We start from the raw sequence: 19,213 nt of genomic DNA on the forward strand, positions 1-19,213 counted from the left end.
TAATATCTAGTCACTTCTTTGTGCATGCATGCATGCATGTGCACACATGTGGCATGCATACATGTGTGTAGGTACTGTGTGTGTGTAGGCCAGAGGTCAGTGTTGGGTGTCTTCCTCAGTCACTGTCTGCCTTGTTTATTGAGACAAGGTCTCTCACTGAACCCAGAGCTCGATGATTTGCAAGTCTAGCTAGCCAGCTAGCCCTAGGGTTCTACCTGTGTCTGCCTCCTGAGCTCTGGGGTTATAAACACATACCTCCATGCCTGGCATTTATGTGGGTGTTTCGGATCTGAACTTAATTCCTTTAGGCATTCACAGCAAGCACTTTCCTGAGTGAACCATCTCCTCAGCTCTCATTTCTTAGCAAGTGCTAACACTTGCCTGTTGTATTTTGAGATAGATTTTTAAAGGATGGGCAGGATGGTAACAGGAGGTGGCAGCAGACAGCAAGGAGTTGTAGGTCGATTAACTACTGTGTGTCTGTGGAGAAGGGTGTTTGTGTGTGTCCTGTGCTTGTGTGAATAAAATTGTGTCTGTTATAGCCGGGTGTGGTGGAGCATGTTGTTAATCCCAGCACTTAGGAGGCAGAGGTAAGAAGATCGCCATGAGTTCAAGGCCACCCTGAGACTACATAGTTAATTCCAGGTCAGCCTGAGCTAGAGTGAGACCCTACCTCAAAAAAAAAAAAAAAAAAAAAAAAAAAAAAAAAAAAAAACCTGTGTCTGAATCTCCTGGCCAATTTGATCAAGCAAAAAAAAAAAAAAAAAGAGATACTTCAAATTAACAAAATTCAAAATGAAAAAGGAGAGATCACAACAGACATTAAGTGAAACTGGGAGAATCATCAGGACTTATTTCAAAAACCTTATCAGCTGAATTCCATCAAACCTTCATGGAAGAACTTAAACCAATCTTCCTCAAACTGTGCCACACATTTGGAGAACAGGGAAAGCTACCCAACTCCTTTTATGAAACTAACATCACCCTAATTCCAAAACCAGGCATAGATGCCACAAGAAAAGAAAACTACCAGCCTATTTCCCTGATGAACTTAGATGCAAAGATCCTGAACTAAATCCTAGCAAACCGAATCCAACAACACATCAAAAGCATTATCCACCTTGACCAAGTGGGATTCATCCCAGGAACACAGGGGTGGTTCAACATACGGAAATCTGTCAATGTAATACACCACATAAACAAGGTTAAACACAAAAACCACATGATCATTTCAATAGATGCATAAAAGGCCTTTGACAAGATACAATATCACTTCATGATCAAAATATTGGAGAGAATTGGCATGGTTGGTTCATATCTTAACATAATAAAAGCAATATATAAAGCCCCCAAGGCCAAAATAATACTTAATGGAGAAAGATTGGAGGAATTCCCATTAAGATCAGGAACAAGACAGGGTTGTCCATTCTCACCTCTGCTCTTCAATATAGTACTGGAAGTCCTAGCTCAAGTAATAAGACAGGAGAAGGAAATAAAAGGGATACAATTTGGAAAGGAAGAAGTTAAGTTAGCTCTATTCACTGATGACATGTTTGTATATGTAAGAGACATGAGAGACTCCATCCCAAAACTCCTGAAGGTGATTAACTCCTATAGCAAAGTAGCAGGATACAAAATCAATACACAAAAATCAGTATCTTTTCTATATGCAAATGACAGAGATACAGAGAAAGAAATAAGGGACATAGTCCTATTTTCAATAGCAACAAAATAAAAAAAATACCTTGGAATAACATTAACCAAGGAAGTGAAAGATATATACAATGAAAACATAAAAACACTCAAAAAAGTAATTGAGGAGGACTTGAGAAAATGGAAAGACCTCCCATGCTCCTGGATAGGCAGAATTAACATTGTGAAGATGGCAATCCTACCAAAGGCAATATACAGATTTAATGCCACTCCAATTAAAATCCCAGTGGTGGTCTTCACAGAGATAGAAAAAATGACCTTAAATTTCATATGGAAAGGCAGAAGGCCTCACATATCCAAACATATCCTCAGCAAAAGAAATACCTCTGGAGCTATCACCATACCTGATCTAAAGCTATATTACAAAGCCATAGTAATAAAACAGCATGGTACTGGCATAAAAACAGGAGTATAGACCAATGGAATAGACTTGAGGACTTGGACTTTGGGTCAAGCAACTATAGCTACTTGATATTTGACAAAGCCCCTAACAATATAGGCTGGAAAAAAGACAGCATCTGCAACAAATGGTGCTGGACAAACTGGATAACCATATGCAGGAAATTGAAACTTGATCCACACATTTCACCATGCACTACACTCAAATCCAAATGGACCAAAGACCTCAATATAAGACCAGAAACTCGACTACTACTGGAAGAAAATATAGGAAGTATTTTCCATGATATAGGAATGGAAAAAGACTTCCTGAACAAAACCCCACTAGCTCATGATCTTAAACAGTCACTCAACCAATGGGATCACATGAAGCTGTAGAGTTTCTTTACAGACAAGCATACAATATATTAGCAAAGCCAATAGATTAGCCACAGAATGGGAGAAAATATTTGCTGGTTATCCAACTGACAGAGGCCAAATCTCTAGAATCTACAAAGAACTCAAAAATCTAAACAGTAAAAAGTCAAACACCCCACTCACAAAATGGGGCAAACAGCTCAACAGGCAGTTCACAGAGGAAGAAATACAAAAGGCAAACACACACTTAAGAATATGTTCATCATCCCTAATCATCAAGGAAGTGCAACTTAAAACAACAATGAGATTCCACCTTACCCCAAAAAGGATAGCAAACATCAAAAAATCAAATGAAAATAAATGTTGGCAAGGATGTGGAGAAGTAGGAACACTCATCCACTGTTGGTGGGAATGTAAGATGGTACAACCACTTTGGAAAGCAATCTGGAGACTCCTGAAAAAGCTGACTAGAGATACCAACAGACCCAGTGATTCCCTTACTGGGCATCTACCCTAAAACCTTCAAACCACAAGCCAGTGAGATTTGCTCAACCATGTTTGTAGTGACTCAATTTGTAATAGCTAAGAGCTGGAATCAACCCAGATCTCCATCACTAGAAAAATGGATAACTACACAATGGAATTCTATACAGCAGTAAGAAAAATGACACAATGAAATTTGAGGAAAATGGTTGAACTTGGAACAGATCCTTCTCAGTGAATTTACCCAATCACAGAAAAAAAACACCACATAGTCTCACTCATCTACAGCACCTAACCTGAATCTACCCAAGATGCCTTACATACCCAGCAAGCTTCTCATGGACTAGACAATAGAATGGGTGGGGAGGGAGGGGAGCGGAAGAGGGTGGGAAACAAATCTAGACCCAAACAGCAATGGTACCATAAATTTCTACATCCTAAAAGTCAAACCAAATGTCTGAACCTTCACCAGGCCCTTAGAGGGAACACCTGACCCACAAGACACTGGAGAGGGTATGATGAAGACTGACCTTAATCTTCTACAGCCTCTCTCTCTCCCACCCCCCCCTCTCTCTTCTGTGTATCTCTTTTATATTAGTTATGTTTTTCTTCCTTTTCTTAGTGGGCACTGACCTAGTACCAGCATATGGCTATCATCCACAATGAGCTTTTGATCAGAGAGACCTACAAGGTTTCCTAAAAGAAAGACAGATTTCTGTCGAGTACTTGATGACCCACCAAAGGTTAGTGGTAAGATCCTACTGCTGAAGACACTTTATGCAGTTGACACATAAAATGGAATGGCTTGACTGGAAGCTGGAAGAGAGTCAGTCCCCAGACAGTCAGTGCGTCTAGTGCCAGCAGGTGCTACATGGGCGACTGGGGGAAATGACCAATATCTGTCCAAGCGACTCATGGTCTCACCTATTTAGCAGTAAATAACCTGTTGTGATGCTCACACAAGTGCAATAGTGGCACACAGCCATGGTGGGGAACCAACTGCTCTTGATTCAGCTAACTGATCCCCTCAGTGGTACGGGGCCCATAGCTGGAGCTAGGAAACAAGTCAGAACCATATCCAAATATAAGCCCACTCTCCACTATCAAGCTACCACCGATCATGGGCTACAAGAGGGCCTACACCTATTAAATTCTCTATAAAAAAGTAAGGGTTATCTCATTTGTCCTGGTGCTAACTTACTCTCCATTAGAGAATCTGCTTCTCTTTTTCAGATAGATGTAGATCCTAAGGGATAGCCACCCCATCATACCTCAAAAGGGTCCTGGCTGAAACTAAGAACAATTGATGAAGAAAGCAAGGGTGCAGTTTTCTTGGTGAACCGGGTACCAGCACATGGGTGAAGGAGATCAACACAGAGAAAAATCAACTCTTACCAAATCAGAGATCCAGAGACCCAGAGGCCCCCAACACCACATCACTGAAGCAGACCAAAAATGAACCCAACATGGCTCAGGGAAATTTTGCAGAAGAGGGGATGGAAAGAATGTCAGAGGCACATGTTGGGTCATAATATGCAGACATTTATCCTACCCATAACTGTGGGCTGACTCCAGAATGCATGACCCATATACCTCAACAAGGAGGGGCCAAGGGGAGGCAGTAGGTAATGGATCAGCCTGATAATGGTACCAAATTGACTGTATTCACTGAGTACAAAACTAATTAATAAAAAAAAATCAGAAAAAAACTGTGTCATGTGATGTGTTTATGTGTCTGTGTGTGGCAGATGTGTGTTCAGAGTTTAGCATTATATGCATTTTGCGTCTGTATGTATATGTGTATGCATTCAAAATATACCATTGTGTTTGTGTGTGATGTGTGTTCAAGGATGTGGCATTTTATTTGTGTGTTTGTGTATGCATCTCTCTGTGTATGTGTGTGTTCATAATATAAAGTGTGTGTGTGTGTGTGTGTGTGTGTGTGTGTGTTTTCAGAGTGTAGCAAGTGTCCCAGGCCAACCAAGGAGTCTTGGTGACAGAAAGGCTTTAAAGACAGTTACAGAGTAGCATTGGCACTGTCCAGTAGAAATAGAATGTGAGAAAAATATTTTACATTTTTTGTGGTCTCATTTTAAAAAGAAATAGGTGAAATTAATTTTAATAATATATTTCATCCAGTATTTGAAAATATTTTATTATTATTAATTAACATTTATTCATTGAGGTAGTACACAATGTTTTGGTACTAAGTCTTCAAAATATGCTTATTTTCTACTGACAGTGTATCTTTATCAGGACTTGCCAAAATTCATGTAACAAGAGCCGCCTATGGCTAATGGCTGCTCTATTGGCAGCCCAGTCATAGAGAGAGGGCTTTCAGTCTTGCTAGAAGTCACTTTGTTTTCTTTGAATATCACTTTTCCTTGTTAACTTCAGCTCCAGAGAGATGGTGCTGGAATTTAGATCTTGAATGTCCTCTAAAAGCTGATAAGTTAAAGATTTGGTCCCCAGCCAGGCATGGTGGTGCATGCCTTTAATCCCAGAACTCGGGGGCTGAGATAGGAGGATCGCTGTGAGTTTGTGGCCAGGCTGAGGCTACATAGTGAATTCCAGATCAGCCTGGGCTACAATAAGACCCTACCTTAAAAACAAAAACAACCATTATATATATTTGATCCCCAGGGTGGCATGTTATGTGATGAGGTCTTTAGGTCATTGGAGATGTGTCCTTGAAGGAGACTAGGGACACTGGCACCTTCTTACTCTTTCATTTTTCCACCATGAGCTGTTTATTTTGCCCTGCCATGCCCTCCCACCATGATGTGCCACAAGCAACCTGGTTATGAATGGAAACCCCAAAAACTATAAGGCAAAATAAACAATTTCTAAGTTGATCATCTTGGGTATTTGTTGTGTTAAAAGAAAGCTTAAACAAATTGTAATACATTTTTCCTAGTACAATGGATTTAAAGGGGAAACGAAATCTGAAAAGACAGAAAAAAATTAAGAGTGCTGGAGAGGTAGATTAGTGGTTGAAGTGCTTGCCTACAAAGCCAAAGGACCCAGGTTCAATTCCCCACGACCCACAGAAGCCAGATGCACAAGGTGGCACATGTGTCTGGAGCTCGTTTTCCATGGGTAGAGAGGCCCTAGCACATTCATTATCCCTCTCTCTCTCCCTCTCCCTCTCTCTCTCTCTCAAACAAGTTAATAAAGATGAAATAAAATAACTTTAAAAAGTAAGAGATCATCTTTCACAGGGAGCTTAGTCATAAGTACAAAAAATTGAAAAGATTTTGAGACGTTATAAAATCTACTTTAACCCTTTCAGACTATATTAGTATAGTTGTTCTAGCATCAGTTTGCAGAAACCAGTTTTCTTTGTGTAACTCCACACCTCTTAGGGCTATGGAACAATGTTATAACATTTAAGACTGGGAATGTAGTTTATAGGAAAAACTATGGCAAAGCCTAGATGAGTCGAGGTTTGAGTTCTGAATGGTGGCTGCTGAGGAATTCTGGGTAGGGACCTGCCCATGGTGAATTTGAGTGAAAGAGACAGCTCGACCCTGAGTGAAGAGTCATAGAATGAGCCAGAATCAAAGTTGTGGCCTACACATGAAGATACCACAGGCAATATTTGACACCAGCACAAATCATGTTGATCATTTGATGTCTTTGTATGTGAGGTTTAGATAACAAAGGTAGCATGAACTTAATTAACCTGAGCTTCTTTTGGGAGGATATCAAGAACACCAGTTGTCTAAGTCCACTCTCCGTTGGCTATAAGGAAATACTTGAGTCAGATAATTTATAAAGAATGAGGTTTGTGAACCCATGGTTCTAGAAGACAGAAAGTCTAAGAGCATGGTGCTAGTGTTTGTTTGGCATCTGGTGAAGGTCTTCTTACTGCATCATATTCTGATGGAGGGCATCCATGGTTTGAGTGATTGTGCCAGAGAGAGCTTGCTTGTATAACAAAGCCGGTTCCCCTGACAATCTGCCAGTCCAGTTGAGGCCCCATGATAAAATCACAACCTTTCAAAGGCCCCACCTCTGAACACTGCTGCTCTAGGGGCCAAATGTCCTGCATATGACATTTGCAGAACATATTCAACCCATTACCAGTAATACATCCAGGCCCACAGCTTTTTTAAAAAATTTATTACAGACATACTTAGCATGGATACATCATGTGTTGGTCCCATCCTTTCCCTCGTCCCTGCCATCATTCCACTGGGGGCCCTTCTCAGTGGCATTGCTGGCATTCCCCATGGGACTGTGGGTTATGTGTTGTGAGAGCAGCAGTCAGATATTGGGTGGGGCAATGCCTCTGGGCATGAAGTCCCAACCTGTGGCTCTTACAATCTTTATACTGTCTCTTCCACAAAATTCCCTGAGCTGTGGTGGGTGCGTTTTAAATCACTTCAGTAATAAGCTCTTAGGAGTCTCGTAGGTGTTGAGTAGTCTCAGCGTCTGTCTCCTTTATCCTGGCGCTGATTGTCAGGTTCACCATGGAAGCAGCATGCTTGCTCATCTCCCCAATTCCTCTGTGGTTTCTGCTGGGCCTTGGCTGAAGTGAGAGGGGTGGTTTATTTCCTCGGGTCTTGCTACTTTCTGAAAAAGAAAAAAACAAATTCTCCAATTGAGAGTGAAGTCAGCATAGGTTAAATGGGACAGGTGTTATTAACTTAGGGAGGGTTTGATGCATGTAGTCCCTCTTCTGGCCAAAGACTAGCGGGAGCTTGACATTGGAGAGCATAATCTTTGTATCCATAGGATTCTGACCTTGTTCCTAGTTCCAAATATGGGTTCCTTTCCACTGAGCAGATCTCTTAGCCAATCAGAAACCTATTGGTTACACATCAAGGCTGTGTGCCACCATTGCGTTGGTGTGTACATCTTGTCAGGGTGTTTGCTTCAGAGTAGCTTAGACCCCTGCTTGCACATACTGTTGTTGGCCGCTTTCCCCAAGTAACTCATAGCGCTTTCCAGGACTAGATGAGCTACCTGTCTGGGGACTGCTCTCCTTTGGTTTCCAGCCAGGTCTCTCAGTATTCCTGTGTCAGCAGGATATGGTGTCTTCAGCAATAGGATCTTGCCTTTTACCTCAGGCAGGTAATCAAGTGCCTTGACAGAAGCCTGTCTTGTTTTGGGGACCTCATAGGTCTGTCTGATCAACAGCTCATTGTGAGTAGCAACCAATTTCTGATACTGGGACAAAGCCAAAATTTTTTTTTTAAGGTTAAGATTCATCTCACCCTCTCCAGGGCCCTTTTTTTCAGGTATACCCTCCTTACTCCTATTGAAGGTTAAATCTTTTAGTCTACCTTCAAGGATAAGGGTTTTTGTGGTACCAGTTTATTTTGGGTTTAGTTTTGTGGCAAACTCAATTCTTAATCAGAAACACTTGAGTCTATTGGACCATACATTCAAACTACCACAACAGCATATCACTGCCAGCCCAGGCTGATTTCCAACTTGAGCTAGATCCTCCTGCTTCAGCTTCTCAAGTTAGCTGCCAGGGCTTAACACAAATTTTAATTTATACGTCTTTTAATAAGTAATTGAGGGCTTCTGATGAGAATAATGACTCCTCATTTCCCCCAGTGCACAGTACCCAATAGACACTGCATCAGTGTTTATTTAATTACTAAATAGTAGTGACCAGACAGTCCTCTGTACCCACCCCCCCCATCAATGTCACTTTCCTCCACAGGGAAATTAAAACTTAACTTGAAATTCTCAAGGTTCATAGTCTTTAGAGAAGTTCTTTGCTAAAGAACCCGTTGAGTTTGGAAGTCATTTGTGTTTCTTTTTGGGACAAAGCCCTGTTCAAGTTTAATAACAACTTTGAGCAGATGTATTTGCTGAGGAAATGCTGTAACACTGCCCTAGAAAGGCCAGGACAACTTCCCAAGTTGTTCCAGCTGTTTACCCTCGACTCAGGGAAGCCCCAGGCAGTCTGTTTCTCATTTCAGTATACAGTTGTATTTTTCTTCTATAAAAGCATATTTTCAGTGGCTAGTGTTTTACATGTCTGTATATAAGACTTTACAGCATGTCATATCTCTTCAGTGTCAGTTCAGCTTAGTGCTTTATTTTACATGGTTTGGGCTTGGCTGTTTGAATAACATATTTTTTCAAAGTCAGATCCTCTTTGTCTGTTTTACCTAATGGGCCTCTGTCCCCTCCCCCACTTTGACTCCTTGAAAAGCTTTGAAAGACTTCTGGATATTACAGCAGTATTCATGTAAATTGGGTCATGTCAAGCAGCATTTCATCCTCTCTGTTTTGCCCATGTACTAAGGACGTTGGAGGCCTAAAACTACAGTCTGTGTTCTGGGCTGGAATGTGTTGTAACTACGTAGATACTTAGTAAGTCTCCTCTCTAAGGCCACTGGTGCCTCTTTTTTGTTTGTTTGTTTTGTTATCGAGGTAGGGTTTCACCCTAGCCCGGGCAATTTACGGTGGAGTCTCAGGATGGCCTGGAACTCATGGTGATTGTCCTACCTCTGCCCCAGAGGGCTGAGATTAAAGGCGTGCGCCACCACGCCCAGCACTCACATGTGCCTTTCGTCTCCTCCCCTAGAGTACCAGTTTCTTAAATCCAAATTGGAAATAATGTGCCCAGTGATGTAGCTCAGTCAGCAAGGACTGATGACTGATGCAAAGATCTGCCTCAGGCAAGCTAAAAAATCAGACCAGGGCCCTGGACAGCCCACCGTCAAGCAGCATGAGCTCTCAGTGTGACAGCCCACCTTGGAATCACTTCAGGATTTCTTCAAGTAGATAAAACGTTACGTGAAAAGGTAGGTATGAACCAATAGCTAGTGGGAAACACACTGCAAGCCCAGGCATGAGGGAAGGTAAATACATATGAGGAAGCAAGGTTTTGTGAAATGAGGACTTTGGCACATGCTAAAGAGGTTCAAGATGGCTATCTACAAGTATGCGCTTGTTTTCAGAGGTTCATAGATGCACCTTAGAGTTTTTGAAATATGTTTCATTTCAGGGGTCATCATTAGTAATTTGTCAGATTACATTCTGGGTTAGCAAACTGTGTGTCATGACCCTCTAGGCAATGTGATTTGTGAAGGGGTGAAGTTGAGTGCATCTAACACTGTTTCAAATAAAAATAAGGGAGCAGGAGATAGGAGAGTGTATGTGACTGGTGGTGAGAGAGAAGTGAGGTAGTGTTTCATAAAGTGTTTGTGTCTGGCTTAGCTATGGGTCATAATCTAAAATGTCTTTACCACTGTAGATGGAAGTCAAGAGAGTTGGAAGTCACAAATCACTGGGTCACGGATTCTTAGCCTGCAGTGCAGGTTGGATCCATCAAGCAAGGATCCCCTTGTAATTGATTTGGGGTGTAACCAGCTTGTCACTGACTTAGAGCTCCTTAGATGTACGTCCAGGGTAGGGAACTCCTGAAAAGTGGAGTTTTGTAGCCAAGTTTTGCAAGTAATTGCACTGTCTGCCTTTGGGTTGAACATTATTTTATTTTTCCTGGAAGGAAAACATCCCATGAATGAGGATGTTTGCAAGGTATGAAGGGGTAGGGGCAGCTTGATATGGAGATGATGTGTTTGCTTGAGGGAAGGTTAAAATGCCATCTAGTGAGGGGAAAGAAGGCTTTGCAGCAATCTGGGAGACAGTTGTGTTTTGGAGAGTGTAAGGAAAAGTGAAACGATCAAAACTGTTGAGCAACTCTGTCTGCCATTGCACTCAGTGAGCAAACTTCCCAGTTCAAGAACAGCTCCTTGCATGACTGGCCTCAGTTTATAGGTGCCTCTCATTCCAGCACATCAGCTTCCAGAGTAATTATTGATTCACTGTCTTGTGTGAGCCTATTCCCTCAGGCATAATGCAACTCGACTGCATTCACAGAAAAATGCAAAGTGTGACAGACAGAGCCCAGTCAAACCACCTCATCCCTTGCGATGACTTGAGTTGCTTTCTTTGTATTGGTTTAATGCTCCCATTCTTACATAATTAATAATCATGCTTGACTTTATAATTGCATAAGGATGAGAATACAATGTGTTTATACTTTCTTATTTTGTTTGCACATATTCATTTAGCATAATCTCAACAATGAAACAGTGTATGTGAAGTTGCACTAGAAAGTTTGTCCCTCATAGGATAACATTATTTTACTCATTAGCTCCTTTGGTCCAGAGTGATTCACGTTGATCATCCGGAAAGAAAACTAACTTCCTCCCCATCTATTAATAAAGATGAGAAGGTTTAGTGAAGTGATACACACAGAAATTAAAGTTATTGAGAGAATTTTTCATAGTCCTTTATGTGAAGTAAGAGTTCAGAGGAAAACTAGATTGAGAAAACGTTAAGTTGGGTACATTGCTGTGTACCTGTGGTCCCATTTACTGAGGAGGTTGAAGCAAGAGGGTGGCTTGAGCTGTAAGACCCCCAAAACGAGGACCCCACGCTCTGTCCAGAAATGGCGACACCCCAAATCACTCAGGAGAAACGGTCTTGATTCAAACAGCAAGAGGATTTTTATTCCAAGCGCGCTGGGGCCCACAGTCGTACACCACGCAGGGGTAGAGGACTGCCAAGCCCTGAATGCAGGAACAGTACAGTTTTTATAGGGTTTTTAACAAAGCCTGTGCATTAGACGAATCATTTTTTTAACATCAGGAGCCCACGGGGTGCGAGCCAGTCAGTTTGTGCCACTCCATAGTTTCTAAGCCAATTAGTTTAATTTGTTCAAGCCCCTCGTGGACCAATCAGTCTCCTATGACCTTGGTGGTCAGCATTTGCGCAGGTCCTTGGGTGGGGGTAGCAGAGTGTGGTATCAGTCTCCTTGGTGGTCTGAGGCAGGCTGCTACGGCTTATGGTGCGGGCTACTAAGGCTTTCGGTGTGGGCTATTAAGGCTTATGGTGCAGGCTATTTACAGAAACCAAATAAATGGTTCACTTCATTACTCATTTCCCATCCTTGAGGGCTATCTCATGCCCTTTTTACCTAGTTTTATATTAGGAGCGGGCTCTGATATAATGAGAAGAGGGATTCTTTATTTGCTTCCATCAGAGAGTAAAGCCTGGAGTTTGAGGTATGCAGGGGCCCACTTAAGCTCCCTTTGGAGTGTGATAGTATTTTTGGGCTTCTGAATTCTTGGGCCTTTCAGAGCAAAGGTGTTTGAGGACAGCCTGGAACCATAGTGACATCCTGTCTGGAGTGGGGGTAAGGAACTAGGTATTTAAAGTACTCATGAAAACTGTGCTAATGGTCATGTGGATGATAATGAAATGTTGAGCATATACTGAGTAGCCTGCAGGGTGCTGGTACATTCCATGGATTATTTTTCTTGATATTTGGAGAAAGTGTTTTAGGTGAGTTACAGTCACTAGGTAGGTGTAGAAGACAGCTTCAGGTTCAATGAGATGAACTCCCAGACCAAGCACAGTTATGGAGGAAGGGATTTATTGAAGTTTACAGATACAGGGGAAGTTCCATAATGTTAGAAGAAGCTGGCCTGCCTTCACAGGACCAAGCAAAGAGAGAGAGAGAGAGAGAAGCCACAAGCCACACAGCACACCTCAAGAGCTCCAGGAGGAACTCAGGCACTTTGCCTATCTTTAGATTGGAATTTCAAACCTGCCACCACACCTTAAGATCCACCCAGTGACACCTTCTCCAGCCAGGTGCCTGCAGATCAAAACTACAAATAAACAATGAATATACTAGAGGCCATTCATTCAAACTACCACATTCCACCCCCCCCCCCGCCCTCAATAGATTCATAACCATCACACATTATCAATTGTATTCAGTCTAATTTCAAAGGTCCCTACAGTCTTGACCAATTTAAGATAGTGAATCCTGTAAAATCAAAAGAGTTAAATACTTTCTACATATAAGGCACAGAGAAAACATTTTCAACTGGTACAAGGCATAGCGAGGAGAGACCAAAACAATGCAAACCCCACCACCATCCAACAAACATCAAACTTCTGCAGTTCAAGTGCAATATAACCAGAGACTGACAGTCTCCAGATTTTCCAATTCCACCCTTCCAGTTGGGCAGAGTAGCCTGGAACACTTCCATCCCAGGCCAACAGTGCTCTCTATGGTAGCCCTTGCATAGTCCTGGTATATCCAAAACATCTTCAGGCTCCATGCAACCCATGGTCCACCTTCCAAAGGCTCTGTCAGCCTATCAGAGTCATCATTCCACATGTTAGCAGTGGCTTCTGGAACCGTGTGCATTTCATGATTCATTCCACACATTTTTCATTCTTCCAAAACCAATACCAGGTGGGTAGGACACAGCCATATTCTTAATTCAGGGATGAAATAAGCCAGAACCTTGAAAAGCAACTTCTTTCTCCACTCAACTCTTCCTCAGGAGTTTGCATTTTTATCAGTCTTTCCTCAGGCATCCATTCCATTATTTTAATGTAAAGCAGTTGGGCCATCTTCCTTAAGATTGCTAATGTGTTTCAGAATAGCAGCTCTAGCAACCTAAAACCAGTCTCAGTGCCTGTAATTTTAACCTGCTTGAGGTTTTCCAAATCTCTCAGTCCAATATCTTTAGCCAAGCACACCAGTCCATTACAAATTTAGCTTTGATCAAACTCTCTGGGCTTGGGCAGCAGAATGCCGCCAGCCCTTATGCCAGTAGCCTGGTTCCAACAAAGTCCTCTGCAGTCTTTCCTTCTTCCCCTTAGAAAGCTCATAAGTCAAGCCTCAAAGTTCAATACTGTCGGCACTTAGCATTCTCAAACTCTCATCAGAATAGTCCATAATACTTGGATTACCATTTCAGAAGGAATCTTCAGTTGTAAGTACCAAGTCCATGCCTGTTCTCCCAAAACAAAGGTTCCAAAAGATTAACATCCACATAGTCAGGTACATCTCAGCCCAGTCCTCGGTACCAATTTCTGTAGTAGGCAGCTTCAGGTTCACTGAGATGAACTTCTAGATCAGGCAGGGTTATGGAGGAAGGGATTTACTAAAGCTTACAGATCTAGAAGTTCCATAATGGCAGAAGAAGCTGGCTTGCTTTCATGTCCAAGCAGATAGAGAAACCATAAGCCAAAAGCCACACAGCACACTTCAGGAACTCCAGGAGGAACTCAACAGGCACTTGGAATATCTTTAGATTGGAATTTCAAACCCACCACCATACCTTAGGATCCATCCAGTGACACCTCCATCCAGGTGCCTGCAGATCCAAACTACAAACTAATAAAACACTGGATATATTGGAGGCTATTTATTTAAACTACTGCCATAGGTTACTGTTGCTATTATACCTAGTGACTCTGGCCAGGAGTGGTGGCGCAACTCTGGAGACAGAGGTAGGATCACTATGAATTTGAAGCTAACCTGAGACTCCATAGTGAAGTCCAGATTAGCCTTGGATATGGTGAAACCCTACATCAAAAAACAAAAACAAAACAAAAAAAAAGGGCTGGAGAGATGGCTTAGCGGTTAAGCACTTGCCTATGAAGCCTAAGGACCCCGGTTCAAGGCTCGGTTCCCCAGGTCCCACGTTAGCCAGATGCACAAGGGGGTGCATGTGTCTGGAGTTCGTTTGCAGAGGCTGGAAGCCCTGGCGTGCCCATTCTCTCTCTCTCCCTCTATCTGTCTTTCTCTCTGTGTCTGTTGCTCTCAAATAAATAAATTAAAAAAAAAAAAAAAAAAAAACAAGGCTGGAGAGATGGCTTAGCAGTTAAGGTGTTTGCCTACAAAGCCAAAGGATCCAGGTTTGTCTCTCCAGGACCTACGTTAATCAGATGCACAAGGGGCACATGCATCTGGAGTTTGTTTGCATCTCTCTCTCTCTCTCTTTCTCTCTCAAATAAATAAATGAATAAAATATTTTTTTTTAAATTTCTAAAAGTATCTTTTTTAAAAAGCAAAAAAGCCTGAGCTACATACCTAGTGAGTCTGTTTTATATACAGTGATCCCAAGTTGAATAATTTGCTCCAGAGGTTGATTGGAGATAGACATGGTGGCACACACCTTTAATCCCAGCACTCGGGAGACAGAGGTCACCACAAATGTGAGGCCACTCTGAGAATACATAGTGAATTCCAGGTCAGCCTGGACTGGAGTAAAATCCTACCTCAAAAAAAGGTTGATTGGAGACACAAGCCCAACTATGTTGGATCAAGACCTGAATGCTGAATATTATCATTTATCTGGTGAGGGATAGGGAGAGTATTCTAAGCCAGAACCATAACATGGACCTAGACATGAAGCATGGGATGTGTGTCACACTCACTTGGATTAAAAAGAAGTCAGAAGCAAGTCATAGAGCCTGTCAGAGGAGTTGGAAGTGAAATATTATGAAAGTACTGAGAAAAAAAGATTGATGAGATAATTTTTTTTAAGTGAGAGAGAGTTGGTGTACCAGGGCCTCCAGCCACTGTAATCAAGCCCCAGACATGTGCTCCACCTTGTGCACATGTACGACCTTGTCACTTGCGACACCTTGTGGGGCTGGTTTACATGGGACCTAGAGAGTTGAGCATGGGTCACTAGACTTCACAGGCAAGTGTCTTAATTCTCAGCCATCTCTCCAGCCTGAGATAATCTTATTATACTAGATTGTAATTTAATATTGAACACACACAATAATCTAGCAAGATGTAATCCAAATCTAAACAGTGTCCACCTTTGCCAAGGATATAGGTATTAGTGGAGCTCAGCTATGATTTGATATTTGCATTTTGCTTTCTTTGCAAAGGATATGACTACATTTGTGTACTAAGGTAATAAATTTTGGAAAGGCCGGAGTACTGGTAGAAACAGTTGAAACTGAAATATGTGGTAATATAGGCATTTCAATCCAGGTTACTTCCATCTCCAGGGTCCTAGGGTAGATGATTGCAGGCTTCATTGAGAGACCTGATATGATGCAAATAGTAAGGATAAAAATGAATTGTCACCTAATTGATAGAGACAACTGGTTGATCATGGATTCATCCCCTTTTTAAAAATGCAAGACCATTTGGAATCTTTAACTTCTGTGCATCACTTAGGAATTAAGGAGGCCCTTCTCCATTTCCTGGTCTAGATGTGAGAGTGGGGTCAAATGAGAAGAAAATCTCACTGGTGCTCTCATCTGTCAATGTCCCCAGAGTTAGGCAGTGAAAAGGTCACCTGTGTTTTTGTGTTTTTTTTAGATACATACAAATCCTAAATGGTGAATTCTGTGTGTTGCAGATGAAAACTGGAGATCTGGACTTCTGAATTTACACCAGAAAAGATCAGATTACAAGCCTTCAGAATGCTGGTGTGAAAGAAGGAGATGCTGGCCTGACAGGGTATGTAAAACTGAGATGATAAAACCCAGCGCACAGCAGGTCAGGGATTTTATTCCTTTCCAAGCCTTCCATTGAGATTGGGGATATTGTTTTCCACAGCTTTGGAAGGTTGCTGTGCAGGTTGTTTCCATTTTCTGTGGGATTCCATTCATGACTGCAGAAGCAGCAGGGCCACCTCAGAATCAAGACATGTTAGAAACCCCAAGAACATACAGTAGCACCACTCATGTTGTGAAGAGCACTAGCTACATAACAGCCACAGCTTTAATGAGTTAGTAAATTTAATTTTTACAACTGCATGAGGCAGGCAGTACTATTTTTTCATCAAAAGATGATGCCACATGGGTACACAAAGATCTGGGTAGCCTGGAGTGAAGGCAGAGCATTTATCACTTTTCACGAATTACTCACTTATTTTCCCCTACCCCCACTTGTCTTTGTTTTTCCCCCATAGAACTTGAAAGGAAATGGGCATCAGAGGGGTATCAGTCAAGGTCACTGTGGCACAGAACCACAAATGGCCGCCCTGGCATTACTGCTCTTCCAAAATCTTACAGTTCTCCCATCAGGTGGAAAGTCTACTTTCCATGAATCTGGGCAGGACTTGATGGAGAATGAGGCAGAAATTAACACCACGGTCAAAGTAAAAGGGATGTGGCCTTTTACCTGGCTCACTAATTGTCTTTGGGCATGTATCCTTGAGATCCAGCCAACATGTAGGGAAACCTAGGTCCCAGAGAGAGGTCCCATGTAGTGGCTCCTGCTGGCAACCCACTGACAAGTGAGTGAAACTTTTAGCCTTCAAGCTGCCTCTACTGGTAGCTACTGGAATGGAGACAACTCTTCTTGATGAACCATCCCTGCAGAACCCTGCCATTGTGGCAGATTCATGAGTAAATGGTATCATTTTAAACCCGTGGCAAGACCATTTAAGGTAGATTTCATTATATTCATTTATAATTAAGAAAACCAAGGAAGACACAGGAGCTAAAGTGATCAGTCCAAGTCACACAGCAAATGAATGTGTTGGTGGGAGTTAAACACAGGGCTGCCTGATTTCTAGCCCGTTATTCACTTTCTTTACTGAGGACCCTAGTTAGATGCCTCCTGACCTGGTTTAAACGTAGAGTTCTCCATGTGCTCAGATCCTATGGGACCTATTCCTGTTATATAACATGTTTTTTTTTTTTTCCTGTCATGTAAAAGAATTTTTTTGTGTGAACATGTGATCAATGTTTTTATTTCTTGTTCGACCCTGTGAAGGGAAAAGATGGCTCTGTCTCTCATATTCCTCAGCTTATTTCTTCTAGAATGTGTCTTGACCTGTACTAGAAAAATAAGAAGTGCATGTGAAATACATACCAAAGGATATTAATGTGGAGTTTCTTAACAATAGTGAGTATAGAATAAGAAATTGAATACTTCCAGTATTCACTATCCAGTGACTAGTAAATATTGAAATTTTACTGTGATATTAAAATCTTGTCTTTCCAGGCTGTTAAAAAGTAAACTGAGGTGCTGGGAAGATGGCTTAGCAGATAAAGTCTTTGCTATGAGGACCTAAGTTTGGATTCCCAGCACCCATGTACAAAGCTGGGTGTGGCAGTACATGCTTGTAATCCCACTGTGAGGAAGGCAGTGACAGTAGCCCTTGGGCTCACACAAGTACATGTACACACACACATATACCATGCTCACCAACACAATTAAAGAAAAGTGTAAACTGAGGCTAGGAATGCCCATATGTATGCCCATATACTAGCACTCAAGGTAGAGGCAGGCAGATCATGAATTTGAGGCTAGCCTGGGCTGGGGTGTAGCTTGGGGGTATTTATAAGGTCCTGGGTTAAAACCCCAGCATGCCCTTCAATAGCAAACAAAAAACTGAAGCACAGTAAAAACTTAAAAATCAGTCAGCAGTTCATGATCGCAGAATTCCACAGAAGTGGTGCTGGACCTCTACTCAGGGAGGCCATGGAGTGCCCATGGGAAATGTGGCAGTTACCTCTCATTGCTGGGACAAAGTACCTGACCAGGAGCAGCTGATGGGAGGAAAGGATTTATTTCCGCTTTTACACTCTCAGGGGGAGGTTTCATCATGGTAGGGAAAGCATGGCAGAGGAGAAGCTAAGCGTCACAACTGAGGTAGCCCCAAGGGTGAGTGAATTCTGGCAAGGGGGAGCTTGTATACCATGCAGATGCCACCACCCGCTCCCAGCAACTCGCCTCCTCCAACAAGGCTCCACCTCCCAAAGACCCAACAACTTCCCCAATTTGCCACCAGCTAAAGACTAGTTATTCAAAATATATGAGGCTATGGGGTGGGGTGGCATTTCATTCAAGACATAAAAGGGAGTCATGGAAGTGAGATGAGGAAAAATTTGGTCATAATAACAAAGTTGTTTTACTTGGCTTCTTCCATTGGAAATACGGCTGAAACTTTCACCTATATTTGCAAATTGAGCAAAATTCGGGTCACATATGAGGACCAACTGGTTTTGTCTGCTCACGAGTATGTCAGATCTGGTCTTCGTTTTCATTCATTTTAATAAAGCCAAAGATGTCTTTCTCACTTCCTTTGTCTTTTCTGCTAGATAAAATCTCTTTGTGCTGAATGTGGATAAATAAGTACCTTCAGTAAAATAGACTGTAAGCTAAACAATAACAGGAACTGCCGCAGGGCTGAGACATGCTGAATGTTAATAGGTTGTCATCCAAGTGGAAAGTATTTTTTAAGAGGGGGGAAAAATAAATATACACCATTGGAATGCACTTCAGTTAATGGATTAGTTACTTTTCTCGTTGCTATGACAAAACACCTGATAAAAACAAAGCAAGGAAAGCAGGCTTTAGTGTGGATCACAGTTTGAAGACACATGATGGTGGGGATGGCATGGTAGAAGGAAGGTGAGGTAGCTGCTCACGTGTGCACAGTCAGGAAGCAGACGGAGGTGAAGGCTAGAACTCCACTTTCTCCTTTTCATTCAGCCTAGG

At 42.1% G+C, this 19,213-nt stretch overlaps 1 protein-coding gene across 6 annotated transcripts in view; it reads left to right on the forward strand.

Annotated features, from left to right (window-relative positions):
• Rin2 (Ras and Rab interactor 2) overlaps positions 1 to 19,213 on the forward strand; it is a 277,407-nt gene that overhangs the window by 40,562 nt on the left and 217,632 nt on the right. For 3 of the 6 annotated variants that reach the window (XM_045156483.1, XM_045156482.1, XM_045156490.1), the window contains exon 2: positions 16,079 to 16,219. The gene's annotated coding sequence lies outside the window, so the exon portion shown is untranslated. Of the gene's footprint in view, positions 1 to 16,078; positions 16,220 to 19,213 lie in introns of those variants that run through there. The other 3 variants (XM_045156493.1, XM_045156487.1, XM_045156488.1) reach the window with 3 other exon arrangements.

The sequence above is a fragment of the Jaculus jaculus genome, chromosome 8 (assembly GCF_020740685.1).
Source record: "Jaculus jaculus isolate mJacJac1 chromosome 8, mJacJac1.mat.Y.cur, whole genome shotgun sequence".
NCBI classification, from domain to species: domain Eukaryota; kingdom Metazoa; phylum Chordata; class Mammalia; order Rodentia; family Dipodidae; genus Jaculus; species Jaculus jaculus.